Genomic DNA, 24,308 nt, shown 5'->3' on the forward strand with positions numbered 1-24,308 from the left:
AAATGTTGTGTTCAGACTTGGTTCCCTTCCCTAAAGTATCTAATTTTGTATATGCAAATTTTTCCCTTATATATTTTGTTTATTTTTTTATTGAGAAAATATCCTACAGAGGGGTTACAATTACATGGGCAAGGTAATGAGTGCATTTCTTATCAAGCATTGTTGCCTCCTCCTTTGTTTCCCCTTCCCATCCCTTCCCATCTCCCCCTCCCCCTGCTCCCCCTCTCCCCCCATGCCAAAGCTGTAAAGTTCATCTTCGACATAACATCTTGTACATCTCATTGTTGCAATGGGTCCACCTGTATCCCTATTCAAACAATTTGTGTTTTCCCTTCCCTTCCACAAATTATACCAACATCAAATACAGTGAAAACAGGGGTTATACCGTGAGGGAGGGACATACAAAGCAACAAAGAAATATCTTACAAATATGTTAGAAACAATAGCAAGAAACAAAAAACATTTGTGTCCTTATCTTGGGGTTCATTTTGCTTAACATCAACTTATCTGAACATTTCTGCTTGTCTCAGACATATACTAGTTATTGCAAATAAGGAAAACCATGAGACCTATGTTTCTAAAAATCACAAATAATTATACTTACTATAGCTTCGGAGATAGTATAATAGTTATTAAAATATAGTCTTAGTTCTTATCATAGATTATAAAATAATATAAACTATAATTGAATAATAATGTACTAACAATATCTAGCTTTTACCTGATTTTACTTTTAAACTTATTTTCTCAGTTTACTCATGATGATGTATATGTCTTATTGATTTACCTGTGATGTAATACATAATTAATAATGTTCTATATGTTATTTGTCCAAATATTTATCTAAGGGTACATTTTGCACATGATTCCAAATTTCATCATTTGAAATGCTGTTACTCTAAGCAAATATTTTAAATTTCTCCTGGGCATATTTACCAAAATTTCTCTAGGCTATATATACAGAATTTTAATTCCTGAAATCATCATATGTATATTTTAAAAGTATTCAGATTTCCAGATTTACTCTTCACTGTGGCTAAATATATTTAAATTGCTATAAAATGTTTATGAGATTTGAAGCTTTTTAAATACTCATTAACATTGAAAGTTTTATTTGATTTCAATTTTGCCAGTCTAATTAGCATAAACACAAATTGAAAACAGATTTAGAAAATGCCATTGGGTAGTCAGCTTTTGCTGCATTTACTACTCAATTTCTTTCTCTATATACAGAATATATATAATATATTTAATATATACTTATATATGTTAAACTTATTCCTAAACATTTTCTAAAAAATTGGCAATTTTTCTTTATATTTTGAGTAGAACCTTATTGCTCTTTCATGAATTTTATTGAAGAAATTTTCTTACAAATATTATGGTTGATTAACTATTATTAAAGGTTAACTTATATGCTCTTGATAAAACTCACTGTGCACATTAATTTTTGTATCTATATGCACATTTTTTATCTATCTACAAATAAATATTCTTTCCTAAGGAAAAGCTGTAGCACATGACCTGTCTGTCTTTGATTCAGTTCTCCTCTTTGGTATGTCTTATCAGGAAAATGAATCATCTTATATTTTTATAATTGGTGTTAAATATGAGGAATACAATTATATAATATGCATGTTGAGTATTATGGGAATACAATTATATAATATGCATTCCTTAGTGTCTGGAATCTTTCATTCTCTCATCTTTTAGTGTGTAAAGTCAATTATTATTTACTATTTATAAAATTTTATTTTGAAAAATAGCAGATTATCCATTTGTCGATAAGTATTGATCTTGTTTCCAACTTGAACTAATATGAATAAAACTAGCCAAAAAGTTTTTAATTGCCTTTAAAGTTACATAATTGAATGTTTCTTTTAGTTGAATTTCAAAGAGTGGCCTTTATTAGACAAAGGTTATGTATAGTTTTAACCTTTAGTGGGTTTTCTCAAGTCATTTTTCTAAAGACCTCTACAAATTTACACTCTGACAAATAGTGTACAAAAGTATTTTCAATTGTTTTTATATTCAAACTACAGTGCTAAGGTTAATTCTGATATTGAGATGTAACATATTAGCAAAGTTTCAATCCTTGAAATTGATGGAATTTGATTCATATTTCATTATAGTATGGAGTTAAAGAATACTTTATGACTAAAAATAATATAGATTCTGTGAATACTGGAAAATTCATATTTCTCTTTTTCTGTATCTCTATGGTTTACATAGCAAACATAGACACTTGAACAAGTGGCCTTAAAGCCTACAAACATTTTGTAGACTTGTTCATTTCTTTTTTATTGTTATTTTAAAGATGATGTACAGGTGTTGTAGTTACATAAGTCAGATAATGAGTACATTTCTCTTTGAACAATGTAACTCTTTACCACCATTTCTCTCCTTCAACCCCTCCCCCATTTTCCCTCCCCCAAAGAGATTAACATGTAAGACAAAAAGTACAGTGTAAGGTATAATAGGTAGATTTCATTACATAGCCAATGAAGAGAACACCACATGTTACTCAGGCAAGAAAGGAAGTTTATTTACCGAACTGCTGCCCTCACTGTGCATGGTTGAGAGGCATGGCCGAAAGGGGGCGACCCACCCCCAGGCCAGGACTTATCTAGGCCAGGGACAGGAAGAGGTAAGGCCAGGTGGGGGGAAAGTGTAGCCACACTGGATCTGGGTATGATCTCAGGGCCTGGGACCCTCCAATAGTCAGATGGGGCGGCCCAGGATGTGAACTAGCAGAAAGTGGGGGGGTGGGGGAAGGGTTGACAGCTTCTAGGTGAACCAACACAGATTCTGGGTGGAAACTTAGCCAACTGATAGGGAGGTGTCTGCACAAGGCCTGCATGGCCTGGGTAAACCTTACATTCCAGCCTTTTGATAATTATGAAAAAGGGTACAGATTCTCTCTGGCTACTTCCTGCTGGCCAGGGGCATCAACATTAAGGGTAAAAGGTGGAGATGTAGCTCCCTCCTGGAAAAGGCAGCAGGTAGCATCTATCCCTTGGTTGTAGACCTTGAATGAAATCTGAAAGAAGTCTCATGAGGCAGGAGTTGGGTAAAAATGCATACATACATACATACATACATACATACATACATACATATATCCTAAAGCGCACACAAACAGCAAGAGGAAGGGTTCAGGGAAGAAAATTAAGAATTGGATGACTTGACTAGATCAGCTAGTTCTTATCTTCTGCATTCCAGGTTGTGCTGGCGTTGGTGAAAAATGTCCTAGCTACTTCTGACATCTGACAACTAGATAGGGAAGAGCATTAGTTAACAAAGGCAATAATGTGAATTGCTGTCCAGTTACAAGGTAGACAGGTATGGACATTAGATGGGCAGACTTCTTATTTCTACTCACCTCACAGCTCTGGTTAATTTGGAAAGGGCAGACACAATATGGCTGATGGAACATCATCTCTTCCTATTCCTTTCCATGGTCCCTTTTTCCCCAGATTGGCTGAGTCCCAGGGGTCTAGGTGCTCATTGATTGATGGCTCGTCCCAGTTGGTATTCATGGAGGTTTGAACTCAAGGCCTGGGCATTGAATCTGAACACTTCTGCTCAAGGCTAGCACTCTACCACTTTTAGTTAGAGTACCACTTCAGTGTTTGGCTGGAAGTCCCTTGAGCCATGCTTCCAACCTGGCTCTTTGTTGGTTAGTTGGGAGATGGCATCTTAGGGATTTTTCTGCCAAGGCTGGCTTTGAACTGCAATCTTTGCCACAAATACCCTTTATTATTTCCAATTAAAGCAACAAGGAGATCAAATAGAAATAAATAGAGCTTACCTGCTCTTTATCAAGAATTGACCAGCAGAAGCCAGGCATTGATGGCTCATGCCTATAATCCTAGCTACACAGGAGGCTGAGATCTGAGGATCATGGTTCAAAGCCAGCCCAGGCAGGAAAGTCCATGAGACTCTTGTCTCCAATAAACCGCCAGAAAACCAGAAGTGGTGCTATGGCTCAAGTTGTAGAGCACACTGCCCTTGAGCTGAAAAGCTGAGGGACAGCACCCAGGACTATAGTTCAAGCCCCACAACTGACAAAAGAAAAGAAAAGAAAAGAATTGACCAGTAAATATTCTGCAATGACCAAACTTGGTAGATGTGAAGAGAGTTTTAGCAGAAATACAGTATTGATTTCTGTTAACCCTAACAATGCCTAAGTTAACCAAAATTCACAAGAACCTCTCCTGGCCTACACCTGTTTCAGTAGCATGACAACATAGCCAGCCTTTTCCAGGTCAGGCTGGGTAAGATTTACAAATCTAATATTTCAGAAAGAATGTCACACAAGAGTCTTAATTTTTGTAAATTCAAAGGAATCTTTCACCAGGAATCAGCTGAGAGTAGTTTCACTCACCAGAATAGAGAAGTGATATGGATGTCACTAAGTTTCTGTCCAGAATCTGTTACCTAGGTAACTGGCACACCTGGAAGCAATCACCTCCCCCTTCTGCTAGGTCACATCCTGGTTCACCTCTGGTCACATGCCTCCCATCTGACCCTGAGGTCACATCCTGATCCAGTGTGGCCATACTTTTCCCCCACCTGGCCACACTAGAACCTTTTTTGCTGGTCGTGGGGCCTGAACTCTGGGCCTGGGCACTGTCAGCACTTCAGCTCAAGGCTAGTGCCCTACTTCTTCAGGTTTTGGCTAGAACCTATGTTCCCCTGTCAGCACATCCTGGAAATGCTCTAGTATTTATAAGACCTGCCTGGCTTTTTGCAGTGAGATTTTAGAGACTCAGTTTTGTAAATCTGAGGTGCTTGGTCCCCCATGAGCTTGGCAGGAATTTGTCTATCTGCTGATCTAATCTCTCCCTGCTGCAGGGACAGGACAGCTCCTCTTTTGTTCACAGCCAGAGAGGAGTGGTAAAAGGAATCGGATTCCTTTGCCCCTTTTGAAAATGCCACTCTTTGTTGTGGTATTTAGGCTATATAGAAATTAGAAGTCTCCACTTATTAATAATGGATGATTTTGTAACTGTGTTTTTGTAAAATTGTAAAACTGAACTGTAACCCCGACCAACAGTGTTCTACCGCTGCTGCACCTAGATAGGAATTGCATACTGACTAACCAGCTCCTTTAGCTTCTGTAACTGCTTCAGCTACTAACTAAACAATCACTCCATCCTTTGTTCTATTCCCCAAGCCTCCAGCCAACAATCCCTAGGCGGGAAGACCCGGGCGGAAATTTTGAACTTAAGGCGCGACATTTTGATGTGACCATTGGCCAAAATGGACAAATAGTCTTACTGCCTTATCCTTCCCCTGTCCCCATCCCAGCCAAGAATGCTTAAATGTGGATGCAGGCTGGCCCCCAGGGTGGTGCCCTGAGACCCCAACCTCGGGCATGTTCCTGACGCAGAGCGCGCTTTCTTGCTTCAATACAATTTTGTTTTCACCATAACTCATCAGTAGTTTTGGTCCTTGGATTATACAACACTCTTCTCAAATAGGGAAAGGATGCTATTGTCTGAGGCGGGGTTTGGGGAGGGGGATGTCTTAGGTGAGATGGCTTGGACTGTCCAGCGCTGTGGTGAATCTTCTCTGTGATTGGATGTTGCTGGTTGGGCTGTGTGTTCCCGTTCCTGCTTTTTCCCATTCAGTATGGGCTCACCTATCAGGAGAGCCTCCACGACACTGCTCTGACTCATTGAGCACTTTTTCATAGGTTTCTGTCTTCTTGTACAGGCAATATGAAATCTTTTTTAGTATATATCTTTGGAAAATTATGGCTTCCTTGGTGTGGCTCTCTAGATGTGGAGTACCTGCTGGGAACCTAAATCTCTGCTTGGTCAGAGAAAGCTCAGGTTCTTCCCTGTCCTTACTCTGTCCTTTTTCACCAGATTCAGATTTGTTCATTTCTATCTACAGGTCAGTTAGGTTTTAGTAGACATATACAATTTTGATTGATACCTCTGCCTATAACTTTGGTTGTTCTATAAGTCTAGAACTTATCCTTTATCTCTGATCATTCAACTTGCTTTAAGAACTCCCAGCTTTTTTAGGATTATTTATGCCAATTGTAATTTACAGTTCCCTTTGGCTTTTACACTTTCTGCAATCTTACGTTGAAAGTGTGCCTCTAACTGGCAGCATAGTTCTTTTAAAATTTTTTTTTCAGTTACCAAGTTCACTAACTTTTGTCTTTCACATTATTTGTTACAGTTCCACCTATTTCATTTGCTATATGATTAAGTCCAACTTGCTCTATTTCCTCTTTCCATTTGCTCTCCAATGCCATTCTTTGTCTTGGTTTTCATCAGTTGGTTACTGGAATTGTTTTTGGTTTTGGTTTTTGTTTTGGTCACCTCTCCATATTTTACTATTTATTTTTAGTATTTATGTTGTAATATATTTCAAAATTCCATATACATTAAAATCTCTAAACCTTTATGCTGTATCACCCCATTTGTGCCCCTGTGAACGTGAGTGTTTACATGACTGAGTTTCTGTTTACAATATCTTTCCTCTGTCTAAATGTCTTGTAGTTTGCTTCCTTTTTGTTTTTCCTTAATGGCCAGTTGCCTCTTAAATCTTAAGTTTTAGTTAGGTTGAAAATATCTCTATTCACCCACATTACAAAGACAATCTAGCATTATTAAAGAACTAGGTTCACAATGATTTCTTTAATTTTTTGTAAATATCTTTAAAGTTATACAAAGAGGTTTCAATTCTATATATCAGTTGATGAGCACACCTCGTCTTGATCAATGTTACCCTGTTCAAAATTACTTCTTTCAGTACCAGTTTTTGTTTGTTTGTTTGCCACTTCTAGGGCTTGAACTCAGGGCCTGGATACTGTTCCTGAGCTTCTTTTGCTCAAGGTTAGCACTCTACCGCTTAAGCCATAGCACCACCTCTGGCTTTTTCTGTTTTTGTGGTACTGAGGTATTGAACCCAGGGCTTCATGCATGCTAGGCAAGCACTCTACCACTGAGCCACATTCCCAGCCCTCAGTACCAGTTTTGTCTAGTAGGTACCATAAGAGTAGATGAAAAAAGAATTACTCTTGCAAAAATATTCATGATGCCAAGACATCTATCCGTATGAGAGAGAGGACAGTTTAATGACACACGTTACAAATATAAAAGATTTATTTCCAGGTTCTGTATTCTATCCCATTGAATTTTTTCTGCTTTTATGCCAGTTTTATATTATTTGTATTACTAAAGCTTGGCAACATATTTGAAATTAGAAAATGCAATGCATTCAACATTTCCCCCCTCCAGATTGTTTTACCTATTCAGTGTTCTTTTCTAATTCCACACAAATTTAACACAAAAAATACAATATTTCTATCTGTCTGTCTGTCCATCTATCTATGTGTTTATCATTTATTCATCTGTCTGTCTATTTTCTGTCTGTCTGCCTCTCTGTCTGTCCAAATACCTATATATCTAATGCATCTTTTCAAAAATAGCAAGATAGAGGGAGAAGGGAATCAAGCTGTGAATTTTATTAGAACTCAGCCCTTCAGAACTTCATTTTTTGGGATTCAGTCTTTCAGAACTGTATCTATTCCCAGGATAACAGCATTACCCTTATATATGCACATGAACTAATCATGCCTTAAAGGTTCTACTTCTTAGTACTTTTTTAATGTCAAATATATTTTAACATGGGTTTGAGAGAAGACAAAGATGCAAACCACAGCAAGTACTCCCCTCTTTTATAATATAAAAGTTCAGGTGTTATTTTTTATGACTTTCATCAACCTCTCATAGGATCCAGGATGGACAGAGACACACATTCAAACCACATTTCCTCCTCCGTAAAGAATTAAATGAGCTAATTCTGTATTTTGAAGTGAATGATGGGAAACACTAGAAATCAGTAAAAGAGGGTTCAGTACTGTGTAAGATTTAAAAACCTGGAAGTATGAGAAACATAGTACCCAGGCATCTACTACCCAAGGAGAAGAGGTCTTCCGTTTTCAGGAGAGAGGGTAAGTCTAGGCAAACAGTGTCAGGGCAGATACTGACAATTCTCGCTGCTGGGAAGGTAAACATCCTTTACAGACTCACAACCCGCTTAAATCCTCACCCTAGCCCTGACTTGTAAAGGATCTCATGTCATCTCCTAAGAGAATCCCCAAAGTGCTGTAGACAGGAATCATCTTTAGAAAGAAGCCATTGTTTGATTTTGGACTACAGAAAAGATCAGAAATCCCTATGTGAACCTATCAGCATTTTCATTTTAATTCACAAATCTAAATGCTATTTTGCTAGTTTCATGTAAAGTCTTGATATTTATTTATGGAGTGTTATTAATAAGATAAATTGATTTTTACTTTATTGTTTCTATTATATACATATATACACACACACACATCTGTATATACAAACAATGTGTGTGTGTGTGTGTGTGTGTGTGTGTGTGTGTTTATACTGGTGACAATATATGTAAGTTGCATCTGCTAAGTGATTACTCTACCCCTAAGCCCCTTTTGTTTTCTAATATTCTAATATAAATAATATTACATTAACTTTAATTTTATTTGATTACATTTTATTAACTTATTTTCAACCATTGTATTATTATATTTTAGGTATGTCCCTTAGCAAGAAAAAACAGATCAATATTTTGAATTAGATTCTCTATTGATGAGAAAATTTAATATATTTAAATGTATTGGAATCTCTGATTTGTTCAGATTTAGTTATATAGTCTCATTTTGCAACTTTTATTTAAGATGATTTCCCTTGACTGCTATGAACTTCTTGCCAGGTTAAACTTCTTAGTTAAACCTTAGTTTCACCAGTTCAATTTATCTTTGTTTGTTTGAATACTAAACATTCTATTTCTGTTCATCAGTAATATTTATATGTATGTGACTCACACAAGATCTTTTATGTACATCCCAGTTTAGATTGTAGTTATATGAGGCCAGTAACTCACAGAAAATGAGAAGAAATGATTAGCTTCCTTTCCCTGTGAAGGATTTAAGGAGACAGCAAGTCTCTTTTTCTTGCAACAGATCTTGTAGGATATATGTTCCACATAGCATAGCTCATAGTAGAGAGCTAAGCTGAAAATATATTTTTGTCATTAGGCCACTGGTGAGTAAGACTTGTTTGGAGCAACATCCATAAATGATTCCTATTAAAAGTATATTTTACTATAAATTAGCAAATGCAGTCATTTCTTCTGCCCATTCCCTGATCTCAGCTAAGAGAACCTTGGCGTTTTCCCCAAGACCATTTGTATATTCCCATTTTTTGTTATTATATATCAATATTTTATTTCTAACATATATAGTCTCTCATATTAGAATTTTATTTAATATTTAATGTGTAATAGTTACTTAAATTCTTCCATAACTTTTATGCTTTTCCTTGCTCACCATAACTTCCTGCTAGTTTTATTTTCATTTGGCTAATTAAGTCTTTTTACAGGTTTTTGCCATTATATTTAATAAATTTTAGACTCAGAGTTTGCCTGCCTTCAAATATTTTATGGAGCAGAATGAATCAATGATCACAAAGTGGATTTGAAAAAAAACTCGGAGTAAGGGCTTCTGTTTAGTCATCTTTTCTATGTTTCTGTAGAGGATAAGTTTGTACTTTCTTGGCCAGAGAATCAACTGGATTCAGATCAGTTTTAGACTGAGTTTCAGCTCAGCTGCTTCAAAACTTTGGTACAGATATTTAGTCCCATTCACAGCATCATCCGTGTACTAGGATCTAAAGGCCGAGTTGTTTTTACTCTTGTCAGGAAAACTTGGTAAGTTTATAGCAGATCATGAAGCTAGTGTGTGGAGCTTTTCACAGCTCTTTGTTTTAGGTGAGGGTTATAGTCCCAGATCCCCTCTGAGCATATGGCCTAATATATTTACCCTGAGAGAAGCTATCTTTTCCTCCTATGGACCACCTCAATTTACTTTTTTGGGGGGAGGGGGAGGTCCTGTCATGGAGACTGAACTCTAGGCCTGGGCACTGTCCCTCAGATCTTCAGCTCAAGGCTAGTGCTCTACTACTTGAGCCACAGTGCCACTTCTGGCTTTTTTATTTTTGCTTATGTGGAGCTGAGGAATCAAACCCAGGCCTCAGCATGCAAGGCAAGTGCTCTACCACTGAGCCACCTTCCCAGCCCTCAATTTACTTTTTTTTTGTGGTGGTATTTGGGTTGGAGTTTGGATGTGGGGTCTTGGACTGTGATCCTCTTACTTGTACTCCCTGCTTAGCTGAAATAACATTTTGCCTAGACTGACGCTAAACCAATTTTCAATCTCCACTTCCTGAGTAGTTGGGATAACAGGTATGAATCACCACTCAACTTCTTCTTTGTCATTTATGGTGAGGATTTCCTTTGCAAACATTTTTGCTCCAACATTGCAAGGCCACTGTTTGTTTGACTTCTTTATTTTTATCAGGCATTTTTCTGTGTTTAAAATAGGCAAATTTGCTTGTATTAAATTGAATATCATTATAGATAAAGGCACTAATATTATCTCTCAAATTAAAAAAGCAACGAATAGAACAAATTTCTGGAAGTTTATATTCAGAATCAGTAGTTTATAATTCTATTGTTTCTTCAGTGTCCTGGAAATGAGTAAAAAAACCCAAAAACACAAAGCTTCAAGAGGCTCCCATTCTTTGAACTGAGGATAAAACTAGTTGTGCTTGTTGAGTCCTTGGTCACTTTCATTTCTATCCCTTACTATATATCCACAAAGACCTGAAAACATATAAAGACAAGGCCGTTAAAGCCATCTCTGAATCCAGCAGGATGACCCTGCTTTCTTTCCTCTACTTCATTTGTGCAGTAAAAGGAAACTAGATTTTATTTTCCTGAGTGCTCTGGCTTACTAAGAGATTTTTTTTTTATCTTGTCCTGCATCTTTTATTCCCCTACCCTATCCTAATAAAATATTTTCTATTATAGATTTCTGTCTAAGCAAATTTTCATCTCAGCTTATACAAAAGTAGTTGTGTTAAAAAGGCAGACAGAAATTTGTTTCATTAAAAGATATCTATCACAAATATGACTCTGGTAGTGAGTATAACTATAATGTGAGAACAGTGCACATATACTGAAATTGGAATGGTACAGAGATTAGTATGGCTCCTGCAAAAGCATGACATGCACATTTATGAGGCATTATATATTTTTGTTTCTCTCATTAGTGGCAGATAAGATGTGCCTACAGATCTATAAGTAAACATGGTGGGTGGTATGCAAGCAGTTCCAAATGAATTAATTCAATTATAATAGATCCTATGGAGAGCTCAAATAGTACAACTTTTTTAGAAAGACTAAGTCAAAACCCAACAAAATAAGTACTTGCAAGGTGTGTGTTGGGGGAGGGGGGTGAGGGAGCGAGTCCAAAAGAAGAGGGCTAGACAATAATAGAGGAAGGAAGGGAGAATACAGTCTAGATGTCATTGTATATACCAGAAAATTAGGAAATGTAAGGAAAGGAGTGGGTTGAACGGAGATGAGATTGTTAAAGGGTGACACAAATCACAATGCATTTTATTCATATACTGCTTTGTTAAATGACATTTTCCTTGGACATCTACTTAATAATAACTTTTATTTATTTATTGTTTTGTCAGTCGTGGGGCTTGAACTCTGGGCCTCGGAGCTGTCCTTCAGCTCTTCCGCTCAAGGCTAGCATTCTACCATTTGAGCCACAGCACCACTTCCCGTTTTCTGATGGTTCATTGAAGATGGAAGTCTCATGGGCTTTCCTGCCTGGGCTGGCTTAGAACCATGATCCTCAGATCTCAGCCCCCTGAGTAGCTAGGATTACAGGCATGAGCCACAAGCACCCAGCTCTTAATGAAAATTTAAAACAATAAAAATAAAATGTGAAGATATTGAATAATGGCAATAATTCATATTGTCTAAATTCCAGAGCTTTGATAAAGAGTTAAGTAACCTTTGGTACTCAATTCCATATTTGTCAATACAGTTTTTTCATTTCTTTTATCATATTCAATGATGATACTACCAGACACTGGTTAAAAATTAGAACTCGTAGCTTATAAAGGAGAAATTAATCTCTTCTTTGCACTAACTTTATGCAAAGTTAGTGTAACATCCATTATGATATTTCTTCTCTGTTTGTCCTAAACACTTCACTACACGTTGTTGCTTACATTCTATGTCCCTTTCTTTTCCAGACAGAAATACAAATATATACTCTGGAAAATAACCTCATGGAAAAGGCTGCCAAAAAATCACTGCTAGGATACCATATTACTTTGAAAATTCAATAGCTTTGTTAGTTCCTCTGCTGGAGGCAGTCTGAAATAGGTAGACAAAAATTTTACTTTGCAATGAACAATGTGTTGTAGTAAAAATCCATTTTGTTTTAGGCAAAAGGAAGTTAGCTCTGAAATGTTGAAAGGCTCACTTACCAGACTCTCAATTTCTAGCAAACAGCATGCTTCAGGTCTACATAAAACACTTAGAATTCAATGTTTCGTCTTCAAACATATGTGCCGCAGTTAAAGCCTACTGCTCTTATCTACTGTGGAATATTGGTGGAAGAAAGTTATTTTCCTGGAGCATGAGGGAAGAAATATAGTTAATGGCAAAAACTTTCACAGTAGAAAATTCTAAGAAATAATAAATGTCAGAAGAAAAAATAATTAGGATTTTTATTCGGAGAAAGCCTTTGTTGGGTTCATTGAGCTACCTCAATGCACATGTCTACTTTAATTATGCAACTCTGAGATACAAAGTTTCAATGAGGTCACAGAGTATTAACTATTTTTATCAGGTAAAGCATGGCTTACCTACAGAACTTCATTTGGACATACTCCTCAAACCCTATTAATATACAAATAGTTTATCCAGAACTCTTCAGAAAATCCTGAGAGAATTCATAACTGTTTTTACTTATTGTCATGAATAATGTTCGCTTACATTTATTAGTGTATATATTACATATATGCATATATGTGGAATTTTAAAAATTCATTTGTTTAAAACATAAAAAAATCAATAGACCTGCCATCCTTTAAAAATGAAAATAATTTCATCTGCTGGAGGAATCTTCTTTTTAAGTTTTATGTTCTGGGGATATTCCATAATTTTTTTAAAATAATGATATTTATCACATTTAAGTTCTAAGTACTATTATTAGAGTTAGAATTTACTTTGCCATGCCTCAAAACATTACACACAAATACCTTCTTATTGTGCTATTCTTAAAATATTAGCATATTATACTTGGAGTTATAACATTAATCAGAACTTTTAAAACTTTGACATGTAATTACAACTGCAATTGAATGACAGATTATTTTAATTATATTTTCCTTCTTGTATTCCATTTTGCCTTTTTGGAGATAAAAAATAATCTTTTATTAAAATTTTATTATTCTCTATATGTTTCTTTTAACAAGTACAAAATCTTAGAGAGTGTATTAAAATATTTCACATATATACTAACTTCGTGGTTTCATTAGAGACAGTTCTCTAATACCTTATTCATCATATAATCTTGGACTGTTTCTCACTCAGGTTGAGGTACAATTTATTTATGAAATTTTTTTATTGAGGGCTTACTTCATTATTTTCTGGTATTGTTTCACACTTGTTTTCTTTCTCCATATTCTTTCTCTTTCTCCTGGTACAGCATATTCTTTAGGAATATTTGAACACCAATGCAAAGTGATGTTTCTTTTCTTTTGAGGGAACATAGATATCTTTTTCTCTCTTAGCTGTATATTTATGATAATTAAAATTTTCTGCGTTCCTTTCTAGTCTTCCTAATTCTATTGTTGATGACTTAGTAATGTCATGTGTCTGTGATTCCTTTGCAGGCTTGAGTTTTCTCTATATATCCTTTCTGAATCTTCTCTTCATCTCTCAGAGTAACCAAGAGTTGAGTCAATATTCAAGTAAAAAACTAACTTCAAATCTTTTCTTCTTAAATACTAAATTATACTGATAGCTGCATAGATGCAGTTTAGATTCAGTAATGTATGTGAACTCTTTGTAAGAATATTCAGAGCCTGTTTTCCAAAGTAAGTAAATAGTTTATGACATATTCTTATTAATGAAGGCACTTTAAAAGGCTTTTATAAAATTGTGTCTGTTGAGATTGGGAAATGCTTGAGCTTCAAACATCAGCAAAGTAAATCAACAAAGCAGTAATTTGACACAGGCTGTAGAAACTTAGCAATCTTGTCAAGAAGTCATAAAATAAAAATACCATCTAAAGCTAATATTATCCCAATAAACAATTCTCAAGAATCCAAAGAATTTACAAAGGTAGAACTGAAGAGGTAGGTAATTTTCTTGCCATCAAGGTGATTCTTAAACATAATTATGTAAGATTCTATTTCACAACTGTCATATGTACCTCCTTTTTGAAAGACAACTAAATACATCAGATGCCTGATGTCACAAAGCTAATTAGTAAGACTTGTAATAAAATAACTTCCATTATTACTAAATGACTTTCATAGTGTTAAATATCCTTACTTATGATCAGAGAATAAGTTCTATTCTTCTTTATTAGAGCTCTTTAGTTTTTACATGTAACTTAATTTCATGTTTATTCTATAAATTTTAGCTGAATAATACACTTTATAGAAGGATGCTTGGTGCAATGTAAAGAAGAAATTGGTGTCAGAAATCCAAAGCATAGGTATCAACTCTGCTACCAACCCTGTGTGTGGCTGTGGGCAGTTGACATTAGACTAGGACTATGATTTCTTTTCTGAGCTAATTATGACTCCACAGTAGTTTTGTGTAAAATTTTTCTTTGTGGGGTATTTTTCTGGCAGTGCCAGCACTTAAAATCAGGACCTGTACTCTCTCCTTGTGCTTTATTTGGCTAGAGCTGGAGCTCACACTTAAGCCATTTCATTCTAGCATTTTGCCAGTTAATTGGAGATGGAGTCTCCAGGACTTTTTCTGCCTGATGTTGGATCTTAGTCTTCTGTTCTCAGCTTCCTGAATAACTACATGACACAAATGAGCTATAGTAGCCTAGCATGTTTTTCTACTTCAATAGTAATTTGCAAGTCTATGTGCTCCCTAGATTGTGTGCTCCTGCTATAAATCCTGTAGTTTCTAGTCCTTGAGAAGTGATTTACCCAGGTAAAATTAATGCATTTTTACATTACAGTAGGTCCATTCAAAAAGCTTCAGGTGGTGAATTTGAGTTCCAGCCTCAGACACAAAAATAAAAGTAAATTGCATGAAAAATGGCAGAGAAAATTGGGGACCAAAAAGAAGTTTCAGAACTTTTCACAGATCTGAGTCCACAATCAACCAGTTTGAGAGAGGGAGAAGGAGAGAGATTGAGAGAAATGGAGAGAGAGGGAGAGAGAGAGAGAGAAAGAGAGAGAGAGGGAAAGAGGGAGAGAGGGAGAGACAGAGACAGACAGACAGACAGAGACAGAGACAGACAGACAGACAGACAGACAGAGGGAGGGAAGAAGGGAAAGGCAGAGGGAGAGGGAGAGGAGGAGTCGGGGGAAGAGGGAGAGGGAGAGGGAGATGGATAGAGATTGGAAAGTAGAACATATGGAGCATGGTTCACATGCACATATTCTTGGGGAAGTCTTTGTATGCCTCAAGAAAAAGCATCCCTAAGGTTGAAGAAGACATCTGCTATAAAACACGATTCATTCTTCATCCTAATAAAATTACTTTGCCTGTTGACAAGGTCAGGAATTGCAGAGTGAAGATAAATAAAAGCATTTATTCAAGAAGATTTTAATGCATCAACACAGTCCCTTTAGTCTGTCAGGCCAGGAGAAGTAGATGTGATATTTGTCTACAGTGATGTGATTCAGTTGAATTTGATTAACTACTTGACAAGAACTGACAGCATCTCTGTGAAACTAATCTGAAATACCCCATTTCCTTAAATGTGTTTAATTGGGTCGGGGCCTCAGGGTGTACGTTTTATCAGACTTCTCATGCTTCATAGCTAAGGCCCTGTCCTAACGCTTTCCAAAATCTGTCTTTCTCATACTATTTGATGTGCCTTTTATGTCTCAGAGAAGCGGCTCAGAAGTCATGAGCACACATAAAACTAGTAGCAACAAATTATACTAACACACCACCAATTTAAGTCTATATTGATTTGTTATTATGGAAAGATTTGTATTCGGCCTTGTGGGTGCATTTATGCATCAGAAACAGAGAGGGAGAGAGAAAGTAGGAAGAGGAGGCGGGGAAGAGAAAGTAACAGAAAGAGGGAGAGGGGAAAAAAGCAGAGATTGAAAGCAAGAGAGGGGTGAAAGGAGTATTTATTTAATTAATTTATTTTGTACTAGTGCTGGGGCTGAAACTCAGGACCTGGGTGCTGTTCCTATGCTTTTGTGCTCAAGGCTAGTGTTCTAACTCCTGAGCTAGAGCTCCACTTCCAGTTTTTTTGGTAGTTATCTGGAGATAAGATTCCCACAGACTTTCTATCTGTACTGTCACTGAACTCAAATCTACAGATCCCAGCCCCTGAGTAGCTAGGATTACAGGCATGAGCCAGTTCCCAGCCTTTGTTTTATTACTAAAAACAAAATTTATCTTACTGCTGAATGGTTCCAGTATTTGTAATGGCTTCCTGATCCCACATTTGTTTTCCCAGGTATTTATTCTCTTATTTCTTATTTTTCTTTTCCCCTCTCTTTCATAAATTCACCAAAAATACATAAAAAATTATGTTTCTATAACATATATATAAAGAGCATTTAAGAAGTATTAGTATATATTGACTAATGCTAATATAGTGAATAATAATAAAACCAAGACAATATAAACTAATAATGTGACAGTCAAATATGATTAAGTATTACAATCCATTGTAGAACACAAGTTACACAAGAATGAAAGATACTTGTGGCAAGAATATAGGTTTTAGTATAACTACAGATACATATATGTATGTGTGTGTGTGTGTGTGTGTGTGTGTGTGTGTGTGTGTGTGTGTGTTGTATATTTGAAAACAGAAAGCAATAGAGAAAAGGCAGACTCAAAATGAAAATACAGCCTGCAGTTTTCAAGGTTCTATGAACAACTGGAGACAAGCAATACCTACACAGGTATATAAGAAGACGTGGTAAAAAATAAGACTATACAAAGCAATGCATGTACACTGCCTTCTGTTTGAAATCCCTTCAATAACGATGATGAGATATCAGAATTTATAATTTCTCAGAGAACATGTCATGTGACTATCTCATTAGCATTTTCATTATAGATACAAAATTTGAATTTCTGGAACATTTTTTCTGCAAGCCATGTCTGTTTAATTAATTCAAGGTGTAAATTCTTATCTAATTTTTGCTTAAGCAATTGCATTGTCAATAACTCTACCATTGATTTTTTTTTTTATTTAATGACCACGTGGTGCAAGTGTTAGGGTTAGGGTTAGGGTTAGGTTCCTGTTTAGGAGAGAAATCACTGGAATGTTCTGCACATATCCTTACTATTAGTACATGCAATCCCACAATGGTCTGTAGCTTACAGAAGGTGATCTGACATTTGAGCCATGGCTTCTGCCATATCAGTTGTCTGTAAGTCTTATGTAAATTATTTTAAATGAGCTCCTACACTTTTCACCTGCAATGGAACACAAACATTAGCATTACAACAAAAATAAAATACGCCATGATGATCTTCCAGTGAAATTTTCTTTGATTTATTTTTTTAGAACCACAAATTTTGGTGCATATTTTATTTTCCATAGAAATTGACTCCTTTTACACCAATATTCTTGCAATATTCTTTTTTATTTTTGGTTGATCATGGGGCTTGGGCTCTGTCCCTGAACTCTTTGCTCACGGCTATTTGCTATATTTTAATTAATTTAGAGTGGTAGAGAATTCCTACACATATCTTACTCTAGACTTACTATTAGCTATTCAGATTCAGAAAGACCAAAAGAAAAATAGCTGGGTCAGGTACAGTGGCTCACATCTATAATCTTAGCTACTCAAGAGGTTCAGGATCATGATTTGTTTTTGTTTTTTTTTAATTTTATTTTATTTTATTTGAGAACATACTGTACAAAGGGGTTACAATTACATGGGCAGGATAATGCATACATTTCTTATCAAGCATTGCAGCCTCCTCCTTTGTTTACCCTTCACCTCCCTTCCCAGCCTCCCCCCTCCCCCACACCCAATCATTCCCTCCCTCCCCCCCCACACCGACATTGTAAAGCTCGTTTTTGACATGACATTCTATACTTCTCATTGTTGCAACAGGTCCACCTGAATCCTTAAACGACTTGTTTGTCCCCATCTCCTCCACAAGTTATACTGACATCAAATATAGTGAAAGCGGGGGTTACACTGTGGGGGAGGGACATACAAAGCAACAAAGACATAATCTTATAAATGCGTTAGAAACACATGCATGAAAGAAAAAAACATTAAAATACATATTTAAGGGTTTGTTTTCCTAACATCACATTATCTGACCTTTTCCGCTTGACTCATATATATACTAGATATTGCAAATAAGGGAAACCATGGGACCTATGTTTCTTTGGGCCTGGCTTACTTCACTTAATATAATATTTTCCAAGCCTTTCCATTTCCTAACAAATGGGGAAATGTCATTCTTTCTGATGGAGGCATAGAATTCCATTGTGTATATATACCACATTTTCTTGATCCATTCATCTACTGAGGGGCATCTGAGTTGGTTCCATATCTTAGCTATGGTAAATAATGCTGCAATAAACATAGTTGTGCTGGTAGCTTTAGTGTGGTCTTGTTTGTAAACATTTGGGTAAATGCCCAAAAGTGGGATTTCTGGGTCATAGGGGAGTTCTATGTGAAGTCTTTTGAGGAACCTCCATACTGCTTTCCAAAGTGGTTGAACAAGTTTACATTCCCACCAACAATGAAGTAAGGCTCCCTTCTGTCCACATCCCCTCCAGCATCTGTTGTTGTTAGAGTTCTTGATTTTTGCTGTTCTAACTGGAGTGAGGTGATATCTCAATGTTGTTTTGATTTGCATTTCTTTTATGGCTAGGGATGTTGAACATTTCTTCATGTGTCTATTGGCCATCCTTCTTTCTTCTTCAGAGAAGTTTCTCTTTGAGTCTTTCGCCCGCCAGCATTATACTTAATGGTGAAAAACTAAAGCCATTTCCTCTTAACTCAGGAACAAGACAAGGATGCCCACTCTCTCCACTTCTCTTCAATCTAGTATTAGAATGCCTAGCTACAGCAATAAGACAAGATGCAGACATAAAGGGGATCCAAATAGGGAAAGAAGAAATAAAACTGTCCCTCTTTGCAGATGACATGACCTTGTATTTAAAGAATCCCATAGACTCCACTCCCAAATTACTCAAGCTGATTCAAAACTTTGGCAAAGTAGCAGCTTATAAAATTAACCCTCAAAAATCAATGGCTTTTCTGTATGCCAACAATGAGAAAAGTGTGGCTGAAATTAGGAAAGCAACTCCATTTGTAATAGCCCCACAAAAAATAAAATACCTAGGAATTAACTTAACTAAAGAAGTGAAGGACCTCTATGATGAAAACTTTAAAATCTTGAAAAAGGAAATCAACACAGAACTTAAAAAATGGCAAAACCTACCATGCTCCTGGATTGGAAAGATTAACATTGTGAAAATGGCAATACTTCCCAAGGCTATTTACAAATTCAACGCAATACCTATCAAAATTCCACCCTCATTCTTCAAGGAAATAGAAGAGGCAATCCAAAAATTCATATGGAACAATAAAAGACCCCGAATAGCAAAAACGCTCCTCAACGGAAAGAACACTGCTGGAGGAATATCAATACCAAATTTCAAACTCTACTATAAAGCCATAGTAATCAAAACAGCTTGGTCTTGGCATAAGAACAGACCTCAGGACCAATGGAATAGAATTGAAAACCCAGAAATGAACCTACAGACCTATAGCCATCTAATCTTCGATAAGGGAGCTAAAACAATAGAATGGAAGAAAGACAGCCTCTTCAGTAAATGGTGCTGGCAAAATTGGTTAACTACATGTAGAAAACTAAAGCTAGATCCTTATATATCACCCTGCACCAGAATCAACTCCAAATGGATCAAAGACCTTGATCTCAAAGCAGACACTCTGAAAACATTACAGGATGGAATAGGAGAAACCCTAGATCTCCTTGGCTCAGGCCGAAATTTTCTGAATAGAGACCCGGAAACACAACAAATCAAAGAAAGGTTGGACAAATGGGATTGCATAAGGTTGCAGAGCTTCTGCAGGGCAAATGACATAGCTAGCAAGATCAATTGAAAGCCCACGGATTGGGAGAGGATCTTTACTAGCCATACAACGGACAAGGGTCTCATATCTAAAATATACTTGGAACTCAAAAAATTAAACCCCCCAACAACAAATCCTCAAAGAAACAGGATCATGATTTGAAGCCAACTCAGACAGGAAAGACAATGAAATTTTTTCTGCAATTGACCACCCAAAAGCCCATAATGGAGCTATGGCTGAAGAAGTAGAACACTAATCTTGAGCAAAAGCAACTCAGGACATTGCCCAGGCCTTAAGTTCGTGCCCCAGGACTGACACACATACACACACAAAATAACAATGATGATGATGATGATGATGATGATGATGATGATGATGATGATGATGATGATGATGATGGTAATAGTTGTAGTTGTAGAAAGTCATCCTTTTTAAATGTTAATTTCCTATTTCATAAATGTGCCTATGTTACATTGCAACAAGTCTAAAGTCTGTGGTTCTGGCAGAAAGCCTGGTGTCATCATTTACCTGGGAAATACATTCTGCTGGGAATGAACCATGTACTGTTAAAGCAGACACAGAATTCTCTTCACTGAGAGGTAACTTGACTCTCCACAGTACAGGTGCTCACCAATTCACTTTGGGCCTGTTTGTAATGGAAACTAGAGGGAGAGATGCTCCTGGATGTATGGGCATTGGAAAGTGAAAAACATCTTGTGCTCAATACTGTTGTCTATTTCAGCCCTGATACTTGGAGAATCTAGGACACTTCTCAAAGCCAGTTTCATATTGGACCAGGTGGTATTTTTTTCCTTGGATGGACTTCGAAAATGAGCAGGCATTCTCATTTTTCCCAGTTACATTCAAGATATCTATTTCAGTGTTATCCTTGTTTTTAAGCAAAACTTTATTTCTTTCACAGTTCTACTTGAGGAAACCATCCAACCCCTATTTGAAGGTTAGAGAGTTTTGAAAAGGGTGTTTCTATATTTTCTCTTTATCCTAAGGGCAATATGCATAATTTTTATTTGGGCTAAACAGTATGACTAATTGAAAGCTGAATTTCTCATTGTTCATAATGTAGTGTAAAATTTCTTCTTTTCTGTGAGCTAATGTTCTATAGTAGGATATAACTTAAATAACCAAGAAAATAAACACATACATGGAGGTACATTGAGTAGATCATCATGGGATGTATTGTAAAGACTTTTTTTAAAAATTTAAACTCTGAAGTGAAATTTTTACCACAATATCATTATATTCTTGAGAGTTTTCAGTAATTATACCAAAATAGTAATTCTGTGCATTCACTTTTCCAGTAAGCAACCAAAATAACTAAAATAATTTGCAAATGTCAAGTACTCTCTTAATGATATATCTGAAGAAGAGATTTTTAGATAGCAAAAATACTGGATTGACAAATATGAAGTTATATTTCCTCTGTGTGTGTGTGTGTGTGTGTGTGTGTGTGTGTGTGTGTATGCGTGCGTGCTATCTCCAAAGTGCCAAGATGTCAGTAAGATTTACTGCCAACTTTTCTTTTCTATGCTACTCCTGGAAAATACCTTTTCATCAGAGAAGCAAAAATTTAAAAATAGCTAACATTTATCCTAGACTATATTTTCCAATAAAATCAGTTTACTTGAGGAAGGAAATATATATTATTGTAGAGGAGTTGGAGATAATTATCTAGAAATTGTTACAGGAAAACTAAGAAATATTATCTTTGATATGAAAGCATTTGAAAATGCTTGGTATTTGTTTGTGTTGTTAGAACCTTTGTTAAGTAAATAGTATTGATTTTAACATTGTTTTCTAAAGAGTCTGATATTTTTGGCTTCCAAAGCTCTATCCTAATTCTTTATAACTTCTGAATTGAGTCATTATAACTCATTGCAATGTATATTGAAAATTGCTCTGAGAATGTCATTGATGTTGTTGCTGCAATAATGAATTAATGCTTTCATTATCATCCTATTTTCATCATCATTGTCATTATCATCAGCATCACCGGATGCTCAAATCACTTGACCTAACTTCCTTCAGAATGAAGTATAGATAAGCTTATAAATTTCAGTTTCTCTAAATATTTAGAGAAATGAGGGATAGTATTTCTATATATGAAATCTGTTTATATAACATACTTCTTAAAAGTATTGTAGCCGTTATAATGTTTATATTATAGTCAGATGGATTTAAACATGAAATTAAGACCTAGTCTTTTATTTGTTTATATTTTAGATGTGTGCAAATGAACTCATTCATTCAGACACTCTAGCCTTTTTAAAATGATAAAGGAAGGACCTTATTTTTGTACATACCAGACAATTTGATATATTAAGGGAGGGTTAGCTTTTAAAAGGCATAAACAATTATAGCCTATAGTAAGCATTTCTCTATTAACATCAATTAGTCTTTCCTACTCTTGCAAGTTAGCTGTATCATTTCCTTTTGTAAATTCTGTGATGGTTTAGATGTGGACAACAATAACTGTGACCAAACTGTAAGTAATACCATTTCCTGAGGAGTCTACAGTGCCCTTCTCTTCGTCCTTCATGCCCTCTTTACTTTCTTAGCTATATTTTTGATCAGATTGTTTACTCATGTAAACTCAATTGCTCCTTTAAAGACTCTAGTAGTCTTAAAAATTAAAGAATATACCATGAACGTTGAATATGTATACACACAGATATGTATTTTTAAGTTCCATCACAAATGAATTATAATTAAAAATCAGATAAAGTTTCCAACATCTTAACAAAGTAATTACAAATTGAATCTAGAAAGTTCTTAACTTCTCATTTGTGTATTGACGTTTATTTTTAAAGAAAAGAATCTATTTATGTAGACTTGTAGAACAAATTTAAGAAGATACCTAAGCAATATTTTTCAATCCAAACCTTTATTTCCTTTTTTTTTTTTTTTGGCAGCCTTGAATTTGAACTCTGGGCCTGAGTGCTGTCTCTGAGCTCTTCAGCACACAGTGAGTGCTCTCCCACTTTAAGCCACAACGTCACTTCTGATTTTCTGGTGGTTAGAGGTAAGAGTCCCATGGACTTTCCTGCCCAGTCTGGCTTTGAACTGAGAACCTTAGATCTCAGCCTCTTGAGTAGCTAGGATTACAGGCATGTGCCACTGGTACTCAGCACCAAACCTTTATTCTTCTAATACGTTCTATTAATTTTGAGAGTTCAAATAGTTAGAAAAACTGAATTTTCTTTCTTACATTCTTCTCAGCTATGAATATTTATTAAAAATAACTGATGTTACTAGTTACTATATATATATATATATGTAAAATTTAAAAACAGTAGGTAATAAGTTTAAATTATTTTTGTAATTCCTGTACTAAAGTAATTGTGTATAAATACAGTATTTTTATTAATTGAAATGGCATAATTAAAGCATTGTTTCATAATAATAAGAATTAACTCATCAAAAATGTCTTGTTTATTAAAATGTTATTGAGGACATACAGAAGAATACTAAAAACAGTTTGTGGACTCTTGTTCAATTTGAATGGTTCATTAAACATTCTCCAGTGCCTTTTAATTGAAAGACAACTAGATTTTAAATGTTACCTGTACTTCCTTGAACATGTCTCCATTGGTACACAAGATGCTTTCCCTCCAAAAAATAGTTTCAAGGTAAGACAAAAGAACAATTAATGGTGAGGGTGATAAACATAGAAAATATTGACTATATTAATGAATAGCACTACAACTTGACACACAAGACAGTTTAACCTGGAAGCTTTGTATAAAGCATACTATTTGCAAATAAGGACAAAGAGATCCTGATTAAATAGGATGATTTTTGTGTGGATAATACTAATAAATCTTTCCTATGAGAAAATGTTTCCTAAAAAAGGATTATATGCAAATCAAATAAATAAAAGTTTAAAGTCACAAATCAGGCCTACCAAGGAAGAAGTACAGTGAGTAAAAGTGGGTGAACAAATACAAATTTTAACACAATATTTTATACTTACAACATATTTTAAAGATTTTTAATTGTTAAAGAAGTATAAATTGGGATTAGAAAATGAGCAAGTAAGAAGAAACTATAGGAAATGAATAACAGTTTAAATAG

General features: G+C 35.6%; 1 pseudogene; it reads left to right on the forward strand.

Annotated features, from left to right (window-relative positions):
- Nucleotides 1–11,045: 11,045 nt before the first annotated feature.
- Nucleotides 11,046–11,145, forward strand: LOC122104602 (annotated as a pseudogene).
- Nucleotides 11,146–24,308: the final 13,163 nt, after the last annotated feature.

This window comes from Dipodomys spectabilis, unplaced genomic scaffold (genome assembly GCF_019054845.1).
Source record: "Dipodomys spectabilis isolate Male_0828 unplaced genomic scaffold, ASM1905484v1 ptg000026l, whole genome shotgun sequence".
NCBI lineage: Eukaryota > Metazoa > Chordata > Mammalia > Rodentia > Heteromyidae > Dipodomys > Dipodomys spectabilis.